This window comes from Ranitomeya imitator, chromosome 3 (assembly GCF_032444005.1).
Source record: "Ranitomeya imitator isolate aRanImi1 chromosome 3, aRanImi1.pri, whole genome shotgun sequence".
Classification (NCBI taxonomy): Eukaryota; Metazoa; Chordata; class Amphibia; order Anura; family Dendrobatidae; genus Ranitomeya; species Ranitomeya imitator.
This window is the reverse complement of record NC_091284.1, coordinates 473,364,148-473,382,428: the sequence shown is the minus strand read 5'-3', so window position 1 is coordinate 473,382,428 and position 18,281 is coordinate 473,364,148. Positions and strand designations below refer to the sequence as shown.

At 44.6% G+C, this 18,281-nt stretch overlaps 1 protein-coding gene across 3 annotated transcripts in view; it reads right to left on the bottom strand.

Moving 5' to 3' along the window:
• The window catches only part of LOC138672158 (uncharacterized), a 152,961-nt gene that overhangs the window by 84,295 nt on the left and 50,385 nt on the right, over positions 1-18,281 (bottom strand). The window lies entirely within an intron of this gene.

Here is an 18,281-nt window from a genome sequence, read left to right as displayed (position 1 = left end):
TGCAAAAAAGTGCAATTTCAAAATTGCTTTTTTTTATTTACTATGTTCTCTATATGGTAAAACTGACTTGGAAATATGATTCTCCAGGTCAGTACGAGTACGCAGATATCAAACATGTATAGTTTATATATTTTATAGGTGAAAAAAATTCAGAAATTTGTAGAAAAAAAATCACTTATGTCGCCATTTTCAATGACTCATAAAGTTTCCACCTTTTGGGATATGGGGCTGTATGAGAGCTATTTTTTTGCGCCCTGAACTGTTGTTTTTACTGCTATTATTTTGGTTTAGATGCAATGTTTTGATCACCTCTCATTGCACTTTATTGCAATGCTGCTGCAGCCAAAAAATGTAGTTTTGGCGTTATGATTTTTTTATTGTTATGCTGTCTAACGATCTGATTAATTTATTTTATATTTTTATAGATCTGACTTTCACTAATACTGCGATACCAAACGTGTGTTTTTTTAAATTGTTTTATGTTTAATGTTGAAAAAGGGGGTGATTTGAACCTTTGTGGGTTTTTTTCTATATTTTAAATACTTTTTCTCACTTTCCCTGAACTGAGTAGTCTTCTATTGAGACTGAAAGCTGCGATTGTCTGATCCCTTGTGTTATACATAGCAGTGTATCAACACTGCTATGTGTACCAAAAACATGATCTCCTATGAAGGAGGATCATAATGACAGACACGGGGGTCTTCTGTAGAACCCTATCTGTTATGAGAACCCATCGGCGCCCCGTGATCTAGTGACAGGGGCGCTGTGAATTACAAGCTTCTAGCTGGCGCTTGTTAAATCCCGCTGTCAGTGATTGACAGCAGGATTTAACCGGTTAACAGCTGCAGGTGGAGCAGTGCTCCACTCGCAGCTGATCAAGGCGCATGATGACTGATTAAATCAGATTTAATCAGATGGCTGATTTACGTCAAACATCATGAAGGAGGCTCAATTGAGAATTTGATTAAAATGGACACCATCACATATTTCATGCTGCAACACATCCTAGTGATGTGTCAGAACGAGGTTGCAGCCTGATGAAATACTGCTGTAGATGTTTGTCTAGACTTTCTGGCTGAGAAGCAGCTTGAACAAACATAACTGATCTACTCACTCAGCTGCATAGCAGGACTGAAGCAGAAGAAAAAAAATTCAGTCATGCTGCATGCTCATTTCAAAACTTGTTTTGCTCAGCCAGCCTCAGAGCTTTACAGTAGGGCACAGGGACTGACTGAGCACAGTGGATGGTAAGTGGCAACCATCGGCACCCTGATTGTGATATCTAGAGATCTAAATGGACACTATTAGTACTAGCTCCTATTGGGACAGTGCAGCAGAATTTTAGCTGTATTGTTGTGAAGGCAACCACTGGGGTTCAGATCTTGAGCCACTCCATCCCTCAACCCTAATTGTATGGTCCTTTTTTTAGAATCACTTTAACATGTGTGGTGGATGTTGACTAGGGGTTAAAAGGGCCTATCATTATAAGTGGGTTAGAACTTATGTGTAGCACTTTGACACCAAGCAAGTCTCCTAGCTGAATGATGGCCAGTGATGAACACATACAATACAGGGTTAATTTGAAACAGATATATCCAGATTCTGCAGCTAAGCATAGTGGTTAGTGCAGGTACTAGCTTCATGGCTACACAACAGACCTGATGTAGTTTTGATGGTTACATGTCAATACTAAGGCACATAGCTTTGTGTTTACACAGAAACAGGAACAGTCTCTTAGCTTGACAGTTCTACTTCTACATAGTATATTTTAACACTGATTCATCAAGCTGCAGTTTTGCACACCATTCTTGATTATCACTGGGGAACTTAGAGAAACCTACAATATGTGGTGAAACACACACTTTGGAAACAACTGATCATTTGTGCACATCCTGGACAGATGTGCACAACTTGGTGCAAAACCTGTTACTGCCCAAGGTTACTGTCATGCTGGTGGATCGTGGACTCACTGCGCCACCGGTCGGGGAGAGCCTGAAGGAGCATAACACCTAGGTTTTCACTAGAGCCCCTGATGGTGGAGTTAAACTTGAGACACAGGAGGATGCCAGATGCCTCAACAGCTGACCCCAAAAGACAGGATAGTGTACACAGACTCGGAGTCCAAGGCAGAACCGGATTCTGATGGAACAGATATTGGAGTTGGTTCAGACACTGAAGCTGGTCCATATAATGCGGGTCTCAAGTACAGGTCCTGGTTCAGGTACTGCAGGTGCAGTTTCAGGTTCTGATACACCATGTGCAGTTTCAGGTTCAGGTACCACCAAAGTGGTTTCAGGATCAGGTCCCGCAGGTGCGGCTTCAGGATCAGGTACCGCCATAGCAGTTTCAGGTTCAGGTGCCACAAGTACAGATTCAGGATCAGGTGCTGATTCAGACAAAGCTGGTACTGGTACAGAAAGGCTGGAAAGGTACAGAGACCTAACAGACTAGCAGCTTGCAGACTGACTAATTGGTGCTCATGTACCTCCCAACAGGTGGAGGTGCCTTAAGTAGTAAGCGCCTCCCAGCTATTGGCTGGGGACAAATTGGGAGTGTGCGCACTGCTGAGATAGGAAGTGTACAAGCGCACGCCCTAAGCGCGCTGCCAGGAGACCAGAGGGACCTTGGGACACAGGAGACTGAGCAGGAGTTACAGCAGGGTGGCCTGGGCGATGAGCAAGTCGGTGTCCCTACAGGGTGGGAGGAGCGGAGGCATGTAGAGATGCTGACGTTACAATGCCAATGGTGGTAGAAACATCTTTGTGCATCTTTTTGCATTGCCCCTTTGCACAAGGTATGTGGATGCTCTGGAATATAAACTCAATACTAGGACAACTTCTCAATCACTACATTTACCCATATAAAATTAAAGCACGTATGCTGATCTTATGTGAGCACTGCAGCCAATCAGCGTCCGATTTCCTCTCATTTCCTTCTAACAAACTAACACCCTTAATAATATGAACCTATGATGCCCATAGGCAATAATACGGAGTCCCTTAATAGCAACAATAACCTACAGAAGAAAAGATCCTTCAACAACAACTGAAATTTAAATGAATGAATTTTATTGATACAAATATAAATGAACATGTAAAATACAGAGATACCAATACCCAGATAGAAAAAGAAAAGACTAAACCAAAACGTGTCTGGGATAAAGTTTCAATGATTAGTATCATATGCCGCTGAACGTCTGCATTGTTGGGTTTGGTGTTTCTCATCTTCTTCTTGACAATACCCCATAGATTATCTACGGGGTTAAGGTCAGACGAGTTTGCTGGCCAATCAAGCACAGTGATACTATTGTTTTTTTAAACCAGGTATTGGTATTTTTGGCAGTGTGGACAAGTGCCAAGTCCTGTTGGAGAATGAAATTTCCATCTACAATAAGCTTGTCTGCAGTGGGAAGCATGAAGTGCTCTAAAATTTCCTGGTAGATGGCTGTACTGACTGTAGTCTTGATAAAACACAGTGGACCTATGCCAGCAGATGACATGGCTCCACAAACCATCACTGATTGTGGATACTTCACACTAGACCTTGGAAATCAAGGTCCCAGAGTCTGAAGGAAGAGTGGAGAGGCACACAATCCAAGCTGCGTGAGGTCTAGTGTGAAGCAGGGGTATTGTCAAGAGGAAGATGAGATACACCAGACACAATGCAGACGAGCTGAAGGCTGCTTATCAAAGCAACCTGGGCTTCCGTAACACCTCAGCAGTGCCACAGGCTGATCGCCTCCATGCCACGCCGCATTGATGCAGTAATTGATGTTAAAGGAGCCACGACCAAGTATTGAGTGCATTTACTGAACATGCATTTCAGTAGGCCAACATTTCGGATTTTAAAATCATTTTTTCAAGCAGGTGTTATAAAGTATTCTAATTTACTGAGATAATGACGTTTGAGTTTTCATTGGCTGTAAGCCATAATCATCAACATTAACAAAAATAAACACTTGAAATGGATATCTCCATAATGGCTCTATATAATATATGAGTTTCACTTTTTATATTGAAGAACTGAAATAAATTAACTTTTTGATGATATTCTAATTTTGTATGCACCTGTATATATGGAGCGTTATATGGAGCCCATTATATATGGAGCATTATATGGGGCCTATTCTGTTTGGAGCAATATATGGGGTCCATCATATACTGGAGTATTATATGGTGCTCATCATATATTGTATGGAGCATTATATGGGGCTCATTATACTGAATGGAGCAATATATGGGGCTCATTATACTGTATGGAGCACTATGGGGTGCCCATAATAATGTATGGAGTCCTATAGTGTCTAGTTTCTGAACTATTGATATCACTCATGTAATGTAAGTAGTAAGTGAAATCTTGACATTGAACTACACTTATATTTCTCTGCCGTATCTGTGCATCATGAATTGTGGTATCTGTTAGAGGGGCACACTGAGACTCTTTCGCCCGGGGCCCACAAAAACTTGGAGCCGGCCCTGACCACAAAATAGTTATATAAGGTACTAACAAGAATAATGATGTATATAGGTGTGGGACAGAAAAAGACTGGCAACTGTATTAAAAATTAATCAGGTGGAGAATGGCCATTACAAAAATACTATGTCCATAGAACTATTTAGGCAGATTGAGTAGAGTATAATATCTATAGGCAAAAAATGTAACAGGATGCGAGTCCTGTCAGGTTTGCACACAAGAGTCGTATCATGAAAATACAAGTAAAGAGAGTATATACACAAAAAGGCCATCTTACATAGTAGCCCGTGTGGATGACAGCATACCGTATGTATTGGCCTTCATTACTCATACCCATTACTATTTTGTATGCCAATGTACTGTATTTTGTAATAAACACATTGATATATTTATTTACCTTCTTCGACTCCGACTTTGTGTCACTTATAGGTTATATTTTTAAAGGAGTGTCCATTAGAATTTTTCTAGGCTCTAATCTTTAATAGCCATTTTGCCACGATACATTAATATACTACCATACAATGATTTCTAAACAAACAATCGCAGCTAGAAAAATGTATCTGTACAGAAAAATCATAGCAAAAATTCACCATGTCAAAAAAACTGTACTTAGAAAAATATCTCTAATTGCGTCTTAACGCAGTAAAAATGATAATCAGGAACCACTACAGCCATTAAAAAGAAGATACCAGGAGGTGCCTGTACTTATCACTAACCTGAACAACCGTGGAGGTTGGCATCCTACACCTGCGCAATGGCGCCCCCGCTCACCGTCAACTGTCCCTCCTACTTCTATACAGCCCTGTAGGGATGTATAGAAGTAGGAGGGACAGTCGACGGTGAGCGGGGGCGCCATTGCGCAGGTGTAGGGTGCCAGCCTCCACTGTTGTTCAGGTTAGCCCTGTAGGGATGGGGAAAGGATAAGAAGGAGAGACAGTAGAATTCATTTCTCGTTTCCAGGACCTAGCAATGCCTTTCCTCACTTAAAATAAAGTTTTCATCTGTATGGGAACATAAATCCTCTGTTAGACTGAAATCTATATCTCTGTGGAGGGGTAGTGGTCCTGCTGGGATTAAAAACACCTGTGGCTAAAATGCGGAGTGCTCAGTCAGAAGGCTAATGAATACAAACTTCAAAAAACTGACCGTCACATCCAAACATAGACTAAAGGTACCTTCACACATAACAATTTTGTTAACGATATCGTTGCAACGTCACGCTTTTTGTGACGTAGCAACAATCCCGCTAACGATTTCGTTATGTGTGACAGCGATCAACGATCAGGCCCCTGCTGGGAGATCGTTGGTCGCTGGGGAATGATCAGGACCTTTTTTTGGTCGCTAATCACCCGCTGTCATCGCTGGATCGGCGTGTGTGACGCCGATCCAGCGCTGTGTCCACTGGTAACCAGGGTAAATATCGGGTTACTAAGCGCAGGGCCGCGCTTAGTAACCCGATATTTACCCTGGTTACCATTGTAAAAGTAAAAAAAAAAAACAGTACATACTCACATTCTGATGTTTGTCACGTCCCCCGCCGTCAGCTTCCCTGCACTGACTGTCAGCACCGGCCGTAAAGCAGAGCACAGCTGTGACGTCACCGCTGTGCTCTGCTTTACGGCCGGCGCTGACACAGTGCAGGGAAGCTGACGGCGGGGGACGTGACAGACATCAGAATGTGAGTATGTAGTGGTTTTTTTTTTTTACTTTTACAATGGTAACCAGGGTAAATATTGGGTTACTAAGCGCGACCCTGCACTTAGCAACCTGATGTTTACCCTGGTTACCCAGGGACTTCGGCATAGTTGAAGACAGTTTCAACGATGCCGAAGTCGTTCCCCTGATCGTTGGTCGCTGGAGAGAGCTGTCTGTGTGACGGCTCCCCAGCGACCACACAACAACTTACCAACGATCACGGCCAGGTCATATCGCTGGTCGTGATCGTTGGTAAGTCGTTTAGTGTAACGGTACCCGTAGTGTAAACAGGTGCTGAACTTTTAATTTATTTAAACCCCTTCACCTTGGGTAGTTTTAAATGTTAAAAAAATCACATTATGTGATTTACTACCTTTGTTGATTAAGATTTGGCAGTAAACAAAAAGCGATATACTACTTTCCCACAATAATTGTGAGCTACTGTCCAAACAAGTTTGAATTCTACTGTCTCTCCTTATTCTTTCCCCATCCCTACAGGGCTGGATAGGAGTAGGAGGGAGAGAAGACGGTGAGCGGGGCGCCTTTGCGCAGGTGTAGGGTGCCAACCTCCGCTGGTAGGTAGGAACAGTTCAGGTTAGTGATAGATACAGGCACCTCCTGGTATCTTCTTTTTCATGGCGGTAGTGGTCCCAGATTATCACTTTTACTGCGTTAAGACGTAATTAAAGACAATTTTCTAAGTACAGTTTTTTGACACGGTGAATTCATACAATCATTTCTGTTCAGTTGATATTGATCGCATATATGCATATCTAACTTTTGTTTTATTTCTTGCTACATCTTATTCTACTCTTAATGATTATAATAATCCAGGTTATGATCTATGCCCTAAGCGAGTTATCTACTCTGGTACAGGATAGATAGACATTTCCTATGTTGGATATCACATAGACATAGCGATATACTAACTTGAACATTGAGTCGCATCAGAGTCTAGACTTCACGTGCAGCCGTATATGATACTAGTCATTGAAACTGGACATGTTTTGGTTCAGTGTTTTCTTTTTCTATCTGGGTATTTGGCATCTCTGTATTTGACATGTTTTTATTTATATTTGTATCAATAAAATTAATTCATTTACATTTCAGTAGTCATAGGAGGACCTTTTCTTCTGTAGGTTATTAATGCCCAGAAGAAGTGAGATGGTGCTGCTTCTATATGAGTTCCTCCAAATGTCAGTTACATCCGAAGGAAGCAGCCGTAGATTGGCTGCAGTGTTCGTGTGACATAACAATGTTATATAGGTCCAAGAAGAGAAGGTGCCAACATCACTGGAATGGAGCATAGCTGTTATTATTTTACATGTGGGAACTATGATGATTGAGAAGGGGTTATCCGAGTAGTAGATAAACCCTATTCTTTGCTGATTGTAATTTTTTGTTGTGTGACTTGTTATTGTAATATTCTGGAATGATAGCGTGGGGTGGGAGTATGATGTATAGTGTAAGGTAACCTGTGCTGTGTATTGTACTCTTGTGCTATGTTTGGTAAATATAATTATTCATTGTGTTCTGCTATTTAGCCTGCTCTCTGACACAGTACATTGTATATTTCTGTTTGATAAGGGCTGGATAACAGGAGTAAACGATTTGTAAATGTATTAATGTATCAAAAGAAGTAAATTACCCTATTTTTTGGATTATAGAAAAAAAAATGGCACCAAAATTTGGAGGGGAAATGGGGTGCGCCTTAAAATCCAAATTGTAGCTGCAGTGGAGCGGTGTCCCAGGGTCGCTGCTGCCGGAAGCTTCTGACGGAGGCAGAGGCAGGAGTCGAGCGATGGCTGAGGGCCCCAGACTGGTACCACAAGATTTCAGGGATGAGGGGGCTCCGCTGACATTTTGTGAAAGCCCAGAGCACCACACTTTCCATAGTCTTCTATGTGGTATACTCTGGGAAAATGGCTGCCGGAGGCGGCGCATGTGCAAATTGAGATGTCAGCACCGAGATTTCATCTCCTGAGATCATGGTTCCAGAGCTCTCAATTGCGCATGCGCCGCAATTTTCCCGGAGTCCACAGCATTACAAAGTATGGAAAGTATGGAACGCCCGGGCCGTGGGGTAGTCGGTATCGGGTCTGGCACTTAAAGGGATGTGTCACGGCGGCAGTGACCCGGTCTGTGGCCCTGGTTGCCCATGTTAAGGGGACGGTCCTTAAAGGGGTTTAAACAAAGTTTGTTCATGACGCCACCTGTGGTACTCAGTCAGGAGTGACCGACGCTGCTTAAAGGGGTCCTCTGGGATGATGTTGTGGTAGCAAGGATGGTATGGCTTCCCACAGGTGAAGCTGGGTCCCCAGGGCTCTTGATGTAGTAGGGAGAGATGGTAGATGGTATAGAAAGAAAAAGAGGACAAAAGTTGCAGTCTCTATACTGTAGAATTTAGGCAGCCACAGTCCAAGGTATCGGATCACAGCTGCGTGTCATGGCCCGGCTGGCTTGGAAGCGAGTCTGGAATCCCCCTAACCAGGTGGGGTTGGAAGCCTTCATTCTAGCGCTGTGTTGTAGTCCCTTTCCACCTTAGGCCTTACACAAGGTCCTCACTTTCTCTCTGTCCCCCTTTAGGTAGGACACTGTTATGATCTGGTGCAGTCCCTAAGCTCAACACAACACTAGAAGTAGCCGTGGGATGCTCCTAACTCTCCCTAGGCACCTCGTCACAGCCTAAGATAAAGATAGAAACAGGAAAGCTATCTTGCCTCAGAGAAAATCCCCAAAGGATAGATTATCCCCCCACAAGTAATGACTGTGAGTGGAGAGGGAAAAGACATACACAGAATGAAACCAGGATGAGCACAGGAGGCCAGTCTAGCTAGCTAGATAGATAGGACAGGATGGAATACTGTGCGGTCAGTATAAAACACTACAAAAATCCACGCAGAGATTACAAAAATCTCCACACCTGACTAAAGGTGTGGAGGGTAAATCTGCTTCCCAGAGCTTCCAGCAACAGAATTAAATCATACTGACAAGCTGGACAAACATAGCAAGCACAGAACGGATAAGTCCACAACCTGTGGACAGAAAAGAGCAAGCAAGGACTTAGCTTTGCTGAACTGGTCAGGATAACAGGGAAATCCAAAGAGATGTGAATCCAACCAGGAACCATTTACAAGTGGCACTGGCTGAAGAAAGAGCCAGGCATAAATAGCCGAGCAGAAAAGACAATCAGTGGAAGCAGCTGAAGACAGCTAAATCCAAGGAGCAGCCATACCACTTGAAACCACAAGAGGGAGCCCAAGAACGGAATTCACAACAGTATTCCCCCCCTTGAGGAGGGGTCACCGAACCCTCACCAGAGCCCCCAGGCCGATCAGGACGAGACAAGTGAAAAGCACGAACCAAATCGGTGGCATGGACATCGGAGGCAACAACCCAAGAATTATCCTCCTGGCCATAACCCTCCCACTTGACAAGATACTGAAGCCTCCGCCTCGAAAAACGAGAATCCAAAATCTCCTCAACCTCATATTCCAACTCTCCCTCAATCAACACCGGGGCAGCACATACCTCCGCAACAAAGATTTATGGAAAACATTATGAATGGCAAAAGAGGCTGGAAGAGCCAAATGAAAAGACACCGGATTAATAATTTCAGAAATTTTATAAGGACCAATAAACCGAGGCTTAAACTTAGGGGACGAAACCTTCATAGGAACATGACAAGAAGACAACCAAACCAAATCCCCCACACGAAGCCGGGGACCAACACACCGACGGCGGTTAGCAAAACGTTGAGCCCTTTCCTGAGACAACGTCAAATTGTCCACCACATGAGTCCAAATCTGCTGCAGCCTGTCCACCACAGAATCAACACCAGGACAATCAGAAGGCTCAACCCTTCCCAGAAGAAAAACGAGGATGAAAACCAAAATTACAAAAGAAAGGTGAAACCAAAGTAGCCGAACTAGCCCGATTATTAAGGGCAAACTCGGCCAACGGCAAGAAAGACACCCAATCATCCTGATCAGCAGACACAAAGCATCTCAAATAGGTCTCCAAGGTCTGATTAGTACGCTCAGTTTGGCCATTAGTCTGAGGATGAAATGCCGAAGAAAAAGACAAATCAATGCCCATCCTAGCACAAAAGGCCCGCCAAAACCTAGAGACAAACTGAGAACCTCTGTCAGACACAATATTCTCCGGAATGTCATGCAAACGAACCACATGCTGAAAAAACAACGGAACCAGATCTGAGGAGGAAGGCAACTTAGGCAATCCCAGAAGACATCTTCTGGGAAACAGGAAGATCCGAAATAAAATCCATGGAAATATGCGTCCAGGGCCTCTCAGGGACCGGCAAAGGCAAAAGCAACCCACTGGCGCGGGAACAGCAAGGCTTGGCTCGGGCGCAAGTCCCACAGGACTGCACAAAAGCACGGACATCGCGCCACAAGGAAGGCCACCAAAAGGACCTAGCAACCAAATCTCTGGTACCAAAAATCCCAGGATGACCAGCCAACACTGAACAATGAACCTCAGAAATCACCTTACTTGTCCATCTATCAGGAACAAACAGCTTCCCCACAGGACAGCGGTCAGGCCTATCAGCCTGAAATTCCTGAAGCACCCGTCGCAAATCAGGGGAGATGGCAGAAAGAATCACCCCTTCCTTAAGAATGCCAGCCGGCTCAAGGACTCCAGGAGAATCAGGCAAAAAACTCCTAGAGAGGGCATCAGCCTTAACATTCTTAGATCCCAGAAGATACGAGACCACAAAATCAAAACGGGAGAAAAACAGGGACCATCGAGCCTGTCTAGGATTCAGCCGCTTGGCCGACTCGAGGTAAATCAGATTCTTATGATCAGTCAGGACCACAACGCGGTGCTTAGCTCCCTCAAGCCAATGTCGCCACTCCTCAAACGCCCACTTCATAGCCAACAACTCCCGATTGCCGACATCATAATTGCGTTCCGCAGGCGAAAACTTTCTGGAAAAAAAAAGCGCACGGTTTCATCAAAGAACCATCAGATTCCCTCTGAGACAAAACGGCCCCCGCCCCAATCTCAGAAGCGTCGACCTTAACCTGAAAAGGAAGAGAAACATCCGGCTGACGCAACACAGGGGCAGAAGTAAATCGGCGTTTAAGCTCCTGAAAGGCCTCAACAGCCGCAGAGGACCAATTCGTCACATCAGCGCCTTTCTTCGTCAGATCAGTAAGGGGCTTAACCACACTGGAAAAGTTGGCAATGAAACGGCGATAGAAATTAGCAAAGCCCAAACATTTTTGAAGGCCCTTCACAGATGTGGGTTGAATCCAATCATGAATAGCTTGGACCTTAACAGGATCCATTTCCATAGACGAGGGAGAAAAAATAAAACCCCAAAAAGAGACCTTCTTAACTCCGAATGGGCACTTAGACCCCTTCACAAACAAAGCATTATCACGAAGGATCTGGAACACCATCCTGACCTGCCTCACATGAGACTCCCAATCATCGAAAAAAATCAAAATATCATCCAAATATACAACCATGAATTTATCAAGATAATTGCGGAAAATATCATGCATGAAGGATTGGAACACAGATGGAGCATTAGAGAGCCCGAATGGCATCACAAGGTATTCAAAATGGCCTTCGGGCGTATTAAATGCAGTTTTCCATTCGTCACCCTGTTTAATACGAACAAGATTATATGCCCCTCGGAGGTCAATCTTAGTAAACCAACTAGCCCCCTTAATCTGAGCAAACAAATCAGAAAGCAAAGGCAAGGGGTATTGGAATTTGACCGTGATCTTATTAAGAAGACGATAATCTATACAGGGTCTCAAGGAGCCATCCTTCTTAGCAACAAAAAAGAAACCCGCTCCCAATGGTGACGAAGACGGCCGAATATGCCCTTTCTCTAAAGATTCCTTAACATAGCTCCGCATGGCGGCATGCTCTGGCACAGACAGATTGAAAAGTCGGCCCTTAGGGAACTTACAACCTGGAATCAAATTAATAGCACAATCCCAGTCCCTATGTGGAGGAAGGGAACTGGACTTGGGCTCATCAAATACATCCTGGAAATCCGACAAAAACTCAGGGACCTCAGAAGAGGGGGAAGAGGAAATTGACATCAATGGAACGTCACTATGTACCCCTTGACAACCCCAAATTGTCACAGACATAGTTTTCCAATCCAGCACCGGATTATGTTCCTGTAACCATGGAAAACCCAGTACAACAACATCATGCAGGTTATGCAACACCAGAAAACGGCAATTTTCCTGATGTGCTGGAGCCATGTACATGGTCATCTGCATCCAGTACTGAGGTTTATCCTTGGCCAATGGAGTAGCATCAATGCCCCTCAAAGGAATAGGGCTCTGTAAAGGCTGCAAGGAAAAACCACAGCGCCTGGCGAATTCTAAATCCATTAGGTTCAGGGCAGCGCCTGAATCCACAAATGCCATGGCAGAAAAAGACGACAATGAGCAAATCAGGGTCACAGATAAAAGAAATTTAGGCTGTACAGTACTAATGGTAACAGACCTAGCGACCCTCCTAGTACGTTTAGGGCAATCAGAAATAACATGAGCAGAATCACCACAGTAAAAACACAGCCCATTCTGACGTCTGAATTCCTGCCGTCCTGTTTTAGTCAAAATCCTATCACATTGCATAGGTTCAGGACTCTGCTCAGAGGACACTGCCATATGGTGCACAGCTTTGCGCTGGCGCAAACGCCGATCAATCTGAATGGCTAGAGACATAGATTCGCTCAAACCAGTAGGCGTAGGGAAGCCCACCATAACATCTTTAAGGGCTTCAGAAAGACCCTTTCTGAAAATAGCAGCCAGAGCATCCTCATTCCATTTAGTGAGCACAGACCATTTCCTAAATTGCTGGTAGTATAATTCTGCCACTTCCTGACCCTGACACAAGGCCAACAGGGTTTTTTCTGCATGATCCACAGAGTTAGGTTCATCATACAATAATCCGAGCGCTTGAAAAAATGTGTCTACATTCAGCAATGCTGGATCCCCTGATTCAAGGGAGAATGCCCAGTCCTGAGGGTCACCACGCAACAAGGATATGATGATTTTAACTTGCTGAATGGGATCACCAGAAGAACGGGGTTTCAAAGCAAAAATCAATTTGCAGTTATTTTTAAAGTTCAAAAACTTGGATCTGTCTCCAAAAAACAAATCAGGAGTAGGAATTTTAGGCTCCAAAGCCGGAGTCTGGACAATATAATCTTGGATACTCTGTACTCTTGCAGCAAGTTGATCCACACGAGAAAACAAACCCTGAACATCCATGCCAGAGCACAAATCCTGCACCACCCAAATGTCAAGAGAAAAAAAAGACAAAAGAGTGCACAGAAAAAAATGGCTCAGAATTTTTTCCTTCTTTTGAGATGCATTTAATTCATTTTTGGCCACTTGTACTGTTATGATCTGGTGGTTTAGGAGCAACATGGAACGAGCTCTAAAGGAAGTGGTATCTGTACTGACCGCAGTCCCTAAGCTCAACACAACACTAGAAATAGCCGTGGGATGCTCCTAACTCTGCCTAGGCACCTCGTCACAGCCTAAGAGCTAACTACCCCTAAAGATAGAAACAGGAAAGCTATCTTGCCTCAGAGAAAATCCCCAAAGGATAGATTATCCCCCCACAAGTAATGACTGTGAGTGGAGAGGGAAAAGACATACACAGAATGAAACCAGGATGAGCACATGAGGCCAGTCTAGCTAGATAGATAGGACAGGATGGAATACTGTGCGGTCAGTATAAAACACTACAAAAATCCACGCAGAGATTACAAAAATCTCCACACCTGACTAAAGGTGTGGAGGGTAAATCTGCTTCCCAGAGCTTCCAGCAACAGAATTAAATCATACTGACAAGCTGGACAAACATAGCAAGCACAGAACGGATAAGTCCACAACCTGTGGACAGAAAAGAGCAAGCAAGGACTTAGCTTTGCTGAACTGGTCAGGATAACAGGGAAATCCAAAGAGATGTGAATCCAACCAGGAACCATTTACAAGTGGCACTGGCTGAAGAAAGCCAGGCATAAATAGCCGAGCAGAAAAGACAATCAGTGGAAGCAGCTGAAGACAGCTAAATCCAAGGAGCAGCCATACCACTTGAAACCACAAGAGGGAGCCCAAGAACGGAATTCACAACAGGACACTAACCCGCATGGCGGGTAACGGGAGCGTTTTTACAGGATCTCTATCACGACCCGGGCTCTATGTGTTACTGTGCCTTCGGGTGTTAATGGTGAACAGTTGACTTGCAGTCTGCTGTTCGCCGGTTTCTGTCGTGGGGCATAGATTTACTCCCACAACCTCGGTCTTCCGGCCACCGATTTCCTGTGCTTCAGTGTGGAGGAAGCTCAGTCCAACTTCTCTCCAGCTCTTCACACTCCTTTGCTCCTACCTCCTTCACGCTCTCTACAAACTGTTCCATCCTTTCTTTCCTTTCCAGGAGCTGCAGAACTCGGTCTGCACGGCCCCATTTTTTCTCACAGGAGCTGCAGATGTTCTCGTCTGCAATGTCTTCCCCTGTCTCTCTCACAGACTGACTCCTGTTGTGAATTCTGTGGCAGAGCTCCCTCCTGTGGTCACAAGTGGTACTTCGGCTGATTCTCTCTATGAGCTTCCATTGGTGGAGGAAAGTGGTACTGCGGCTTCTGAGTTTCCTTCCTCAGGTGATGTGGTGAAGTCGTTAGGTGCTGCTCTATTTAACTCCACCTAGTGCTTTGATCCTGGCCTCCAGTCAATGTTCTAGTATTGGACTTGCTTCCTCCTGGATCGTTCCTGTGGCCTGCTGCTCTGCATAGCTAAGTTTCGCTTGTGTTATTTTTGTTATCTGTTTTTTTTTGTCCAGCTTGCTTATTTGGTTTTTCTTGCCTGCTGGAAGCTCTGGGACGCAGAGGGTGTACCTCCGTGCCGTTAGTCGGTACGGAGGGTCTTTTTGCCCCCTTTGCGTGGTTGTTTGTAGGGTTTTGTGTTGACCGCAAAGTTACCTTTCCTATCCTCGCTCTGTTCAGAAAGTCGGGCCTCACTTTGCTAAATCTATTTCATCTCTACGTTTGTCTTTTCATCTTAACTCACAGTCATTATATGTGGGGGGCTGCCTTTTCCTTTGGGGTATTTCTCTGAGGCAAGGTAGGCTTATTTTCTATCTTCAGGCTAGCTAGTTTCTCAGGCTGTGCCGAGTTGCATAGGGAGCGTTAGGCGCAATCCACGGCTGCCTCTAGTGTGGTTGGAGAGGATTAGGGATTGCGGTCAGCAGAGTTCCCACGTCTCAGAGCTCGTTCTATGTTTTTGGGTTTTGTCAGGTCACTGTATGTGCTCTGACTTCTATGTCCTTTGTGGTACTGAATTACCAAATCACAACAGTACTGGAGGCCAAAAGTACTAATGATTCTCAATAGAGGGAAAAAAAGAAGTGCTGCAACCATTTTTTTTCTCTGCACTGTGTTTTGCCTTTTTTTTCCCCTAGACATTTGGGTGGTTCAGGACACAGGTGTAGCGATGGATATTAAAGGTCTGTCTTCAAGTGTGGATCAGCTCACGGCAAGAGTACAAAATATTCAAGACTTTGTGGTTCAGAATTCTATGTTAGAACCAAGAATTCCTATTCCTGATTTGTTTTTTTGGAGATAGAACTAAATTTCTGAGTTTCAAAAATAATTGTAAACTATTCCTGGCTTTGAAACCTCGCTCCTCTGGTGACCCAGTTCAACAAGTTAGGATCATTATTTCTTTTTTACGTGGCGACCCTCAGGACTGGGCATTTTCTCTTGCGCCAGGAGATCCTGCATTATGTAATATTGATGCGTTTTTCCTGGCGCTCGGATTGCTGTACGATGAACCTAATTCGGTGGATCAGGCAGAGACAAATTTACTTACTCTGTGTCAGGGTCAGGATGAGATAGAGGTATATTGTCAGAAATTTAGAAAGTGGTCCGTGCTCACTCAGTGGAATGAAGGTGCGCTCGCAGCTATCTTCAGAAAGGGTCTCTCTGAAGCCCTTAAGGATGTCATGGTGGGATTTCCTATGCCTGCTGGCCTGAATGAGTCTATGTCTTTGGCCATTCAGATCGGTCGACGCTTGCGTGAGCGTAAATCTGTGCACCATTTGGCAGTATTATCTGAGCATAAACCTGAGCCTATGCAGTGCGATAGGACTTTGACCAGAGTTGAACGGCAAGAACACAGACGTCAGAATGGGCTGTGTTTCTACTGTGGTGATTCCACTCATGCTATCTCTGATTGTCCTAAGCGCACTAAGCGGTTCGCTAGGTCTGCCACCATTGGTATGGTACAGTCAAAATTTCTTTTGTCCATTACCTTGATCTGCTCTTTGTCATCTTATTCTGTCATGGCATTTGTGGATTCGGGCGCTGCCCTGAATTTGATGGACTTGGAGTATGCTAGGCGTTGTGGGTTTTTCTTGGAGCCCTTGCAGTGTCCTATTCCATTGAGAGGAATTGATGCTACGCCTTTGGCCAAGAATAAGCCTCAGTATTGGACCCAGCTGACCATGTGCATGGCTCCTGCACATCAGGAGGTTATTCGCTTTCTGGTGTTGCATAATCTGCATGATGTGGTCGTGTTGGGGTTACCATAGCTACAAGTCCATAATCCAGTATTAGATTGGAAATCCATGTCTGTGTCCAGCTGGGGTTGTCAGGGGGTACATGGTGATGTCCCATTTCTGTCTATTTCGTCATCCACCCCTTCTGAGGTCCCAGAGTTCTTGTCTGATTACCGGGATGTATTTGATGAGCCCAAGTCTGATGCCCTATCTCCGCATAGGGATTGTGATTGTGCTATCGATTTGATTCCTGGTAGTAAATTCCCAAAAGGTCGACTGTTTAATTTATCTGTGCCTGAGCACGCCGCTATGCGGAGTTACGTGAAGGAGACCTTGGAGAAGGGGCATATTCGCCTGTCATCGTCGCCATTGGGAGCGGGGTTCTATTTTGTGGCCTAGAAGGATGGTTCGCTGAGACCTTGTATAGATTACCGCCTTCTAAATAAGATCACGGTTAAATTTCAGTATCCCTTGCCGCTGTTATCTGATTTGTTTGCTCGGATTAAGGGGGCTAGTTGGTTCACCAAGATAGATCTTCGTGGTGCATATAATCTTGTGTGTATTAAGCGAGGCGATGAATGGGAAACTGCATTTAATACGCCCGGGGGCCATTTTGAGTACCTAGTAATGCCATTCGGACTTGCCAATGCTCCATCAGTGTTTCAGTCCTTTATGCATGACATCTTCCGAGAGTACCTGGACAAATTCCTGATTGTATACTTGGATGATATTTTGGTCTTCTCGGATGATTGGGAGTCTCATGTGAAGCAGGTCAGAACTGTGTTTCAGGTCCTGCGTGCTAATTCTTTGTTTGTGAAGGGATCAAAGTGTCTCTTTGGTGTTCAGAAGGTTTCATTTTTGGGGTTCATTTTTTCCCCTTCTACTATCGAGATGGACCCTGTTAAGGTCCAGGCCATCCATGATTGGACTCAGCCGACATCTCTGAAAAGTCTGCAAAAGTTCCTGGGCTTTGCTAATTTTTATCGTCGCTTCATCTGCAATTTTTCTAGTATTGCTAAACCATTGACCGATTTGACCAAGAAGGGTGCTGATGTGGTCAATTGGTCTTCTGCTGCTGTGGAAGCTTTTCAAGAGTTGAAGCGTCGTTTTTCTTCTGCCCCTGTGTTGTGTCAACCAGATGTTTCGCTTCCGTTCCAGGTCGAGGTTGATGCTTCTGAGATTGGAGCGGGGGCTGTTTTGTCGCAGAGAAGTTCTGATTGCTCGGTGATGAAACCATGCGCCTTCTTTTCCAGGAAGTTTTCGCCTGCTGAGCGAAATTATGATGTTGGCAATCGAGAGTTGCTGGCCATGAAGTGGGCATTCGAGGAGTGGCGTCATTGGCTTGAGGGAGCTAAGCATCGCGTGGTGGTCTTGACTGATCATAAGAACTTGACTTATCTCGAGTCTGCCAAGCGGTTGAATCCTAGACAGGCTCGTTGGTCGCTGTTTTTCGCCCGTTTTGACTTTGTGATTTCGTACCTTCCGGGCTCTAAAAATGTGAAGGCGGATGCCCTGTCTAGGAGTTTTGTGCCCGACTCTCCGGGTTTGTC